The following is a 10,247-nucleotide window of genomic DNA, read 5'->3' as shown; positions in this document are numbered from 1 at the left end:
GCGGGGGGGGGGGTTATCAGGCCAGCACGGGGGGGCACTTGGGGGCGGTTGGGCTGGCAGGGAAGGGCAGTTGGGGGCAATCGGGGTGACAGGGGAGGGCAATTGGGGGTGATTGGGCTGGCAAGGGAGGGCAGTTGGGGGCCATTAGGCCAGCAGGGGAGGGCAGTTGTGGGCGACTGGGCTGGTAGGCTGAGCAGTTAGGCGTCGATCGGGCCAGCAGGGGAGCAGTTAGGGGGCAGAAGAGGTTAGGGTTAATCAGGCATGCAGGCAGGTGAGCGGTTTGGAGCCAGCGGTCCCGGATTGTGAGAGGGATGTCCGACTGCCCCCGAGAGGTCCCAGATTGGAGAGGGTTCAGGTCGGGCTGAGGGACACCCACACCCCCCCTCCCCTGTGCATGAATTTTATGCACCAGGCCTTTAGTATACATATAACTTCCTTGGTTAAACTTGCCCCCCCACCCCACCCCTGTCTTCCTTCTGAAATTCTTCAATCTGTTCCATGCTTCTAAGTATCTGGGTCTATTGTGTGCATCAGTCAGTTTATTTTGTTCATTAGATTCCACAGATGAGTGAGAACATGTGATACTTGTCTTTCTCTGACTGGCTTATTTCATTTAGCATAATACTCTCCAGGTCCCTCCATGCTGTCTCAAAGGGCAAGAGAGCCTTCTCTTTACAGCTGCATAGCCATGGTGAAAATATACCACAGCTTTTTTATCCACTCATCTACTGATGGCCACTTGGGCTGTTTCCAGATCTGAGCTATTGTAAGTTGTGCAACTGTGAACCTAGGGTTGCATATTCCATTTTTTATTTTTTGAGGAAACTCCATACTGTTTTCTATAGTGGCTGCACTATTCTGCTTCCCACCAGCAGTGTACTACATAAGACCACCCTATAAAGTCTTGATTGCTTTCTTTAAAGATACAGGCTACTAGGAAATCAGACTGACTGAAGACAAATATTTTAATTTGCCCCAGCATCTGTCTCTTTGTTCCCATTGATCACCCCTGAATTCCTTTCAGAATACATAGTTCCATGTCTTAGGACATAAAATGGGCGGTATGGGGGTGAGCAGTGCAGGGATCATGTGTGTCCTGCTGCCACTTATGACTGCTCTCTGTTAACTGCATATTGAAACTTTTGAGCCCTAGCTGGTTTGGCTCAGTGGATAGAACATCGGCCTGTGGACTGAAGGGTCCCAGGTTCGATTCCGGTCAAAGGCACATGCCTGGGTTGTAGGCTAGATCGCCAGTAGGGGTGTGCAGGAGGCAGCCAATCAATGATTCTCTCTCATCATTGATGTTTCTATCTCCCCCTCCCTCTCCCTTCCTCTCTGAAATCAATACAAATATATTTTTAAAAATCAACAACTCTCTAAATCCACAAGTTGGAGTTATCTGCATGTTCTTTGGCCATTTGGCTCTGTCATATGAAGGCTATTTTGCAAATAGAGTGTGTTTACAGAACAATTAAAAGTATTTTGTGTTAAGGAAAGAGATGAGATACAGTAACAAAATGGTGGGACCAATTTTCTGCATAGTACACAGATGTGACTATTTAATGACATATGATTATAAGATATATTGACAAAACAAATTCTGTATTTATTGGCACTCTTAGATCTCCTTTATAAGAAGAATCATCAGCTTGCTTTTAACATGTCTTGTGTCCTACTTGGTTCTTATCTATCTATATAAAACCCTAATATGCAAATTGACTGAACGGCAGAACGATCAGTCACTATGACGCGCACTGACCACCAGGGGGCAGATGCTAAACGCAGGAGCTTCCCCCAGCCCGCAGTCCCTGACCACAGTGGTGGTGGGGGGGGGGGGGGGAGTGGAGCCGGCAAGCAGGTGGCGCCAGGCCAGCCAAGGCAGGTGTGAGTGGGGGCCCCCCCTATCGCCCTGCTGGTCGCCCCACAGATCGGCCCTGATTGCCGGCCAGGCCTAGGGACTCTATCCATGCACAAATTTCATGCACCAGGCCTCTAGTTGATATATATTACTTCACTATTGTGTGTGTGTGTGTGTGTGTGTGTGCGCGTGTGTGTACATGCATTCACCCATACTATGTCAATACCTATACATTTAAAATATGTTTTAAGCCATTAACACTGTTCTGCCTCTTTCCTATGTATTGCTGGGCACTTCTCCCAAGGTCCTCTTCCTCTCACTCTCTAATATTCTCTCTAACCTGAGGCTATGTATCAAATCTGATCTTTAAATTAAAAACTGATTGGAGAAGCTTAAAAAGTGCATCTTTAAAAAAAAAAGTGCATCTTTCCTGTCTTTGAAAAGTATATTCTCACATTCTAACATGGTAACATCATAGGTCACAAAACCAAATCTTAGTATTCAGCCCAATATTTTTTAAGCCAGGCTAGTTTTCTTTCCACATGATTACTGAATGTGCAAGGAAAGATAGGATTCTATAATCAGGATTCCAAACACTGTGCTGGATATGCATCCCAACTTTTTGGATACATTATTTGTTACCATGTATATCAGTGGGGCTTATGAATCATGTTTCTTGCTAAACTCTCTGAAACATTTTGGATTCACAGTAGAGGGAGATAGTGACTGATGAATGTACATTAACTGAACAAGGTTCCCAATTAACTATAATGAAACTTTTGATAAAAACAATCAGTGAATAGTATAAAAGTGTAGGTTAGATCACACAAACTATACTTAATAATGAGAAAAGTTTTGTTAGCAACCAAATCAAACAGCTAAATAAATTAAAAAGAAAGTGAGTAGGAAAGTAAACATTTTGTCAAAAATTTTGTTTACCATATGGGTTTTTTATTTTGACCTGAGTTATGACCTTTTTAAAAAATCCTCACCTGAAGATATGTTTTATTAATTTTAGAGAGGGAGGAAAGAAGAGAGAGAGAATGAAATAACCATGTGAAAGCGAAACATCGAACTGTTGTCTCCTGTATGGGGGATCAAACCTGCAACCTTTTTGATGTATGGTGAGCCACCTGGCAGGGACACAATCTAACTTTTTGCTTACATTGCTGCTCTCTACATGACTCCATTTGTAGTGTCTGCCTTCCTTTTTCCCTAAATTATGTCATGCAGTGACAATCTATTTTACTTCTTTGTATCACTTTTGCTCCTAATTTACTTTTTTTTTTTCAAATTAATATATTTTTATTGATTTCAGAGAGGAAAAGAGAGGGAGAGAGAGATAGAAACATCAATGATGAGAGAATATCATTGATCGGTTGCCTCCTGCTCATCCCACACTGGGGATTGAGCCCGCAACCCAGGCCTATGCCCTGGCGGGCATCAATTTGAAACCACCTGGTTTCTAGGTTGACGCTCAACCACTGACCCAAGCCTGCTGGGCTACTTTTTTTTTTTAATCAGATAAAGGAAAAGGTAATATAATTTGGTTAAAGTATGATAATATAATCTTAGTCACATAACTGGAAAATAAAAAAATATTCTACAAAAGAAAACTCTAAGTTTATTCCACAATGAGTTTTGAAAAACCATGTTAATGTTATACATTAATTTTAAAGAGGGGCATATTTATACTGTACATTTGGAGGTTGATGGAAGCCTATTTGATAAAGAGCAGATAAAATCATTCAAGTAAAAATCTTTATTCTGATGTTAAAATAATTAGTCATATTGGAGAACTTATTTTAAATGTAGTGTGTGTGTGTGGGGGGGAGGGGGGTTAGTTTCCTGATAAGAATGATGGATAGTTTATTTGATTCTTTAATTTTCTCTTCATTTTCTTTTCTTCAGGGAAAGCAGTTTTCTGAGGACAAAAAATATTTTGTTGACTCCATTTGCCTCTTGGATGCCCCGCTCCCTATCATCTGGTTTTCTGGTACTGTAAGAAAAAAAGAGGCTTTATAGTCTTCAAAGGATAGTTTTCAAGGTGAAAATGATAAATAAATAAAAAATAAGCATCTGGTTAGGTTCTGTATGTTACTGTAACACACAAGAGCAGCAATTTTAAGTCTGTGGTACAGGAAATTGGCTCAATTTTTTTCTCACAATATATTTATTTACAATGTTTATAAATTCTGAATCTCAACTAAAAGTAGAACAAAATTATAAGTTGAGTATCCAGACAGAGCAGCAGAGTCTGTTCTATAGGAGGAGGAGGAGCCATCTCACTAGAGCAGCACCTGCTGTTTTCCTGTAAGAGTTTACCAGGTATGACCCTCCAGAAAAGATGTGGTTGGAGTAATAGAAAGGTTTTAATGGTGAAACAGTTTAAGGAAGAAATTGTTATACTTTCTCACTTTATTAATGGTCTTTTAAAAAAAGTGGCTCCAACATTATGAACAACTAATGAACAACTAAGGCAGGGCTGGAGAAGAAAAAGAAAGTTTCAAAAAAAAACCCAAAACGTTTATTCAATGAGCTCTCTGTTACCCATATGATTAGTAAACGTTGAATTGAATTTTCACTCATTGTCTTTGCATCTTTAACCAAGTATTCTTCTGACTCAACCTTTTTTATTTTTAAAGTTTTTGATAGTTTTCAAGGTGAAAATGATAAATAAATAAAAAATAAGCATCTGGTTAGGTTCTGTATGTTACTGTAACACACAAGAGCAGCAATTTTAAGTCTGTGGTACAGGAAATTGGCTCAATTTTTTTCTCACAATATATTTATTTACAATGTTTATAAATTCTGAATCTCAACTAAAAGTAGAACAAAATTATAAGTTGAGTATCCAGACAGAGCAGCAGAGTCTGTTCTATAGGAGGAGGAGGAGCCATCTCACTAGAGCAGCACCTGCTGTTTTCCTGTAAGAGTTTACCAGGTATGACCCTCCAGAAAAGATGTGGTTGGAGTAATAGAAAGGTTTTAATGGTGAAACAGTTTAAGGAAGAAATTGTTATACTTTCTCACTTTATTAATGGTCTTTTTAAAAAAGTGGCTCCAACATTATGAACAACTAATGAACAACTAAGGCAGGGCTGGAGAAGAAAAAGAAAGTTTCAAAAAAAAACCCAAAACGTTTATTCAATGAGCTCTCTGTTACCCATATGATTAGTAAACGTTGAATTGAATTTTCACTCATTGTCTTTGCATCTTTAACCAAGTATTCTTCTGACTCAACCTTTTTTATTTTTAAAGTTTTTTTTGTTTGTTTTTGACAATAGCATACAAAGCTTTTTAGAGCTTATGAGCACTAATTTTTTCACTTCCAGTAGTGCTATACTCTCAATTTAAAGCAATCTTAGGGCAAAAATAATTAATTTAATCTTAATTAAGAAAATTGTAAAATTACTTGTGAAACATCTAATTCCATATAGTAATTATCCTACTTAAAGGAGTTAGACTATTCTTTCATCTTAATAATTACTATTGTGGTGAATAGGCTTATATATTTTTAGAAATTATAATTAAAAATTCTTCCCCACAAGACTTCAGAATTGATCACTGTAAGAAATCACACAGAAAAAGAATTACTTAACTGTGAGGAATATGCTTATGCTAAATTGCATAATTTTCAATTACTTTTCAAAGTATATCTGTTACTGCAAAGTAAAATAGTTCAAACAGGAAGGTAAGCCTTAGTTACCTTGAATGTTGCATCTATAAAATAAAAGCATAATATGCTAATTAGACTGGACGACCTTCCTGATGAAGCCGGGGCTGTGAGGGAAGCCCGGGTCCCGGGTGCCAGAGGGAAGCCGGTGCCGGCAGCCGGGGGAAAGAAGGCCTACTCTTGCACGAATTTCATGCATCAGGCCTCTAGTATTATAATAGGATACCTACAATAGGTTTGTGGTCTCTAAGACAAAACTGGCAGCAAATGTAGTAGTTGCATTGTTTAACAAATAACTACAGGGAAAAATAAGCCCATTAGAGAGACTTCTCTTATAGGAGCATAACTTGAGTCTAAGTTTGCTGTGCATAATCAAAAACAGATCTAAATGAAAGGCAAGCAGAATTCAAGATTAAACAAGGTATTTCTGTAATTTCCTTTAACTTGGAAAAAGAGACTGAAATCATATTTCCAATTGTCTCAGTGTTTCAGTTACTTCATTGTTGCAAATCAGTATACCATTGGTAGTAGTTTTATATAAAAACTAGAGGCCCGGTGCATGAAAATTCATGCACTGGAGGGGGGTCCCTCAGCCCGGCCTGCCCCCTCTCACAGTCCGGGAGCCCTCAGGGGCAGGAGGCGACCCGGCAATCAGGGGAAGGCGACACCCCCATCACACCTCTGCTGCTGCCACTGCTGGCAGCACAAGCCTCAGACGGCCCTGGTTACCTGAGCCTCAGGCCGGCCCTGGACGGCTGGACAGCCACCATCTGAGGCTTGCCTGCGCCTCGGGCGGGCCCTGGGCAGTGGCTGCCGCCATCTGCAGCTGGCTTGAGTCTCAGTCAGTGGGGGGTGCAGGAGGACCCAAGGCCCACAGTGGGGCTGAGGGGACTCCGGCAGCAGGCACTCCAAGCAGCCGGCCCTGGCTGAGGAATGGAGGATACTCTCAACGACATGAGTTATAACTTCCAATTTGTTGGACACCACAGTCAGGCTTCAGCTTCGGGGGAGGGAGGAAGAGAGGGATGGGCAGCTCGTTGGAGGAGCCTGGGCGAACTGTCAGTGGGGGGTGCAGGAGGATTCAAGGCCCCCAGTGGGGCTGAGGAGACTCTGGCGACAGGCGAGCGGAGCAGCCGGCCCCACCCCCACTGTGGGTGCCTCCATCTTGTGATGGTGAGACAGTCAATTTGCATATTACCTCTTTATTATATAGGATTTCAAATAAGAAAAAGGGTATTTCAGAAGTACTTGAATTTTCCAAAAATGCTTGAAAATTGAAGCTAACTAAATAAAAAGCATCTCTAAATTTAAGTGACCTAAATATGATAATCAGAAAAATTTCTGAAATAAATCAGTGTTCCAATGATGCTTTGAATTTCAACTTTTATCAAACAAAAAATGTAAAATAAAGTTTATTAAAAGATATTAGTTTAGAAGTTTGATAATGAAACCTGATTATCATTTACTATACTATTCTATAACACATAATTATCCTAATTTTGGAGTATTGCATTTATAATTCACTTCAGCTAGGATGAAAGTAAAATTGGACAAATTACATGGATTAAAGACAAGTTGAAACAAATCAGTCATGGCAGTAGGGCTAGTCTAGTAATGTTTAAAGAGTAGCTCCTCAGAAAGAAGGTGGATTTTAATTACTGGATGGGACTCAGCTAGACATTCCAGCTGGCTAGAGGTGTGTTAGCTCTAGGATCCAGCAGATAAAATTATAACAGAAAATAATTTCCAATGGAATGTTCAGCTAGTGGTAACCTGGAAGGTCATTTACAAGGATAATGTACCTTATTTGGACCTCCCTTCTGAATACTGCTAACTCTACTTTATCTTCTGTGTCTCAAAACAGCTTTGGTTCTGGGCAAGATTACCATCCTTAATTTTAAATCATCTAGGGAAAAGAAAGTCCCACTTACCCAAACACTTATCTTATTCACTTCTGATCTCTCCAGGTCTCCTGGCAACTTGATCTGTTTTCTTCATTGTTAGTATGGTTCTTATCTAAAACCCTTAGGATGAAACATGCTTCAAACAATAATTTTTTCAGATGTTAGAAAAGCAGTATGGTGCAGATATTTTGTATTATGTGTGACTCACAGTAGAATTGGGGTAATTCACAATTAAATAAATTAATATTTCTGCAAACAATGTATCACACTAAGTGGGATAAGTAAAGACAACAAATAGCCACATATTGGTTTAAGTTAAGTTTTGTCATTAGCTATGTTTTCCACAAGCACATGAAAAGAATTTATGATTTTCAGAACATTTATTTATTTATTTATTTATTTAAATACATTATTTATTTATTTAATAACTAGAGGCCTGGTGTATGGATTCAGCCTGGCCTGTGGGTTTTGGGTCAAAACTGGCTCTCTGACATCCCCCAAGGGGTCCCAGATTGTGAGAGGGTGCAGGCCAGGCCAAGGGACCCCACTGGTGCATGATTGGGGCCAGGGAGGGCTCCAGGGTGTGTCTGGCCCTTCTCACCCAGTCCCGATCAGGGCTAATCAGGGCCGACCAGCTGGGGAGGGACTCTGGGAGGTTGGTCGGCTGGGGAAGGACTGTGGGAGGGCTCCAGGGCATGTCTGGCCAATCTTGCCCAGTCCCAATCGGCCAGACCCCAGCAGCAAGCTAACCTACTGGTTGGAGAGTCTGCCCCCTGGTGGTCAGTGAGCTTTATAGCGACTGGTCAAATGGTTGAACAAATGGTCAGACACTTAGCATATTAGGCTTTTTTTATATAGGACTAGAGGCCCGATGCACGAAATTCATGCAAGGGCTCAGCCCTTGCAGCCCCGACTGTCCAGCCCTCACAATCCTGGCTGCCTCGTGGCCCTGCAGCCCTGCCCCCTGCCCACTGGTCATTCAGAAGGTCATTCCGCCTTCCGGTCTAATTAGTGTATTAGCTCTTTATTACATAGTATTCTTTATTGTTGAAAGTATTACATATGTCTCCCTTTTTTTCCCTATTAATCCCTTCCAGCCTGCCCCACCTCCCCCTCCCCCACCTCAGGCCTCCAGCACCCTATTGTCTGTGTCCATGGGTTATGCATTTATGCATACAAAGTCTTTGGTTGATTATCTCCCTTCCACCCACCCTCCCAGAGAGGAAGAGAGAGAGAGAGAGAGAGAGAGACAAAGATGAGAGAAACATTTATCAGCCACCTCCCACATGCCCCCTACTGGAGATCAAGCCTGCAACCCAGGGCACCAGTAATGTAACCTACAATCACTCAGTGCAGTAGAACATGCTCAACCAACTGAGCCACACCAGCCAGGGCTGTTTTTTAGAACTTTTAAAAGGATTAGAGACCTGTAACAAATTCTAGTAGTGAAATGCTTATTTCCAGTTTACAAAAATGCTTAAGTGAATGCAAAGTTTCATTAATTTATTTTATTTTCCAATAATATTAGTCAGTTGCCATATTCTGGTCCTAGCAAATAAATACAAAAACTTTTGTGTGCTCTCATTTTCATTGGTGACGACATCATAATCATATTAGACTGCTAAAGTTTCTCTAAATAAGATTAACAAAAATATTGCATATAAAATATAAATAAGGTTTTATAGAAAAGTTTACTTTTACTGATTTGTTATACAAAATCTAGGCGAAACAGGGTGTGTGTTGCCTCTTTACCGAAAGGACTGCCACTGTACAGATTCTAGCATCAACATTGACTAGAGTCATATTAACAAAAGTGGCATTATATGTCATATGCATATTTGAGATCTGAGGAAAAACTAAATTCAGTTGCAGAGAAAATTAATTTACCAAATTAACATAAGTGATTTTACCTGAAGAAGATTTAGTAAGAACCTACTTCCTGATGGACAAATTTAACAAGCACTAACAATAAACTCTTAAACTAATATGTGAAAAATTTATTTTGTTTTTAATCTTTATTTATGGATTTTAGAGAGAAGAAGGGAGAGAGAGAGAGAGAGAGATTTGTTGTTCCATTTATTTATGCATTTATTGGTTGATTGACTGGGGATTGAAACTGCAACCTTGGCTTATCAGAACAAAGCTCTAACCAACTGAGCTACTGGGGGGCTAGGGCTTACATTTCTTGATTTCACTCTTCTGAATATTTTAAGTGTAGTTTTCAAGAATTATGGGGAAAACAGAAATATCCCTCTTGAAATCCCTTCATTTTCCACATTTTCACAATTCTGTATATGTACACTATGCACCTACAATTCTTATTTATCAATATAAACCTATATAAAACTTTTAGCATACATACACATACATATATCATCTACACTAATAAAAGAGAAAAATGGTAATTAGCGTACGACCGCTACCCTTCCCATTGGCTAATCAGCATATCCTTATGCAAATCAACTGCCAACTAAGATGGCGGTTAACCGCCAACAAAGATGGCGGCTAATTTGCATACGCCCAATGCTGGGAGGCTAAAGGGGAAGGACTGAAGAATGGTGATCGGCAACCCAGGCGGCAGGCAAGAGCTAGGGGGTGGGCAAAGGCCGCCTTTCCCCACCCCCCAGCTGGTGATCGCCATTGGAAAGCCGGGCAGCAAACCCGACCCCAGGGGCTGGGGTTGCCGGCTGGCCTGTGCCGATCGATAGTGGCAATCGGAGGCATGAGGGCTGGGGCGCAGGCCAGGTGGCAACCCCGGACCCCCAGCCGGGGGTTGTCGGCTGGCCTACGCCCAGGATCGCCATGGCAT

General features: G+C 40.9%; 1 protein-coding gene across 4 annotated transcripts in view; it reads right to left on the bottom strand.

Annotated features, from left to right (window-relative positions):
- NBEA (neurobeachin) overlaps positions 1-10,247 on the bottom strand; it is a 776,030-nt gene that overhangs the window by 367,875 nt on the left and 397,908 nt on the right. The window lies entirely within an intron of this gene.

This window comes from Myotis brandtii, unplaced genomic scaffold, assembly GCF_000412655.1.
Source record: "Myotis brandtii unplaced genomic scaffold, ASM41265v1 scaffold77, whole genome shotgun sequence".
NCBI lineage: Eukaryota > Metazoa > Chordata > Mammalia > Chiroptera > Vespertilionidae > Myotis > Myotis brandtii.
The sequence above is the reverse complement of the archived record's forward strand: the minus strand, read 5'-3'. Positions and strand labels throughout refer to the sequence as shown.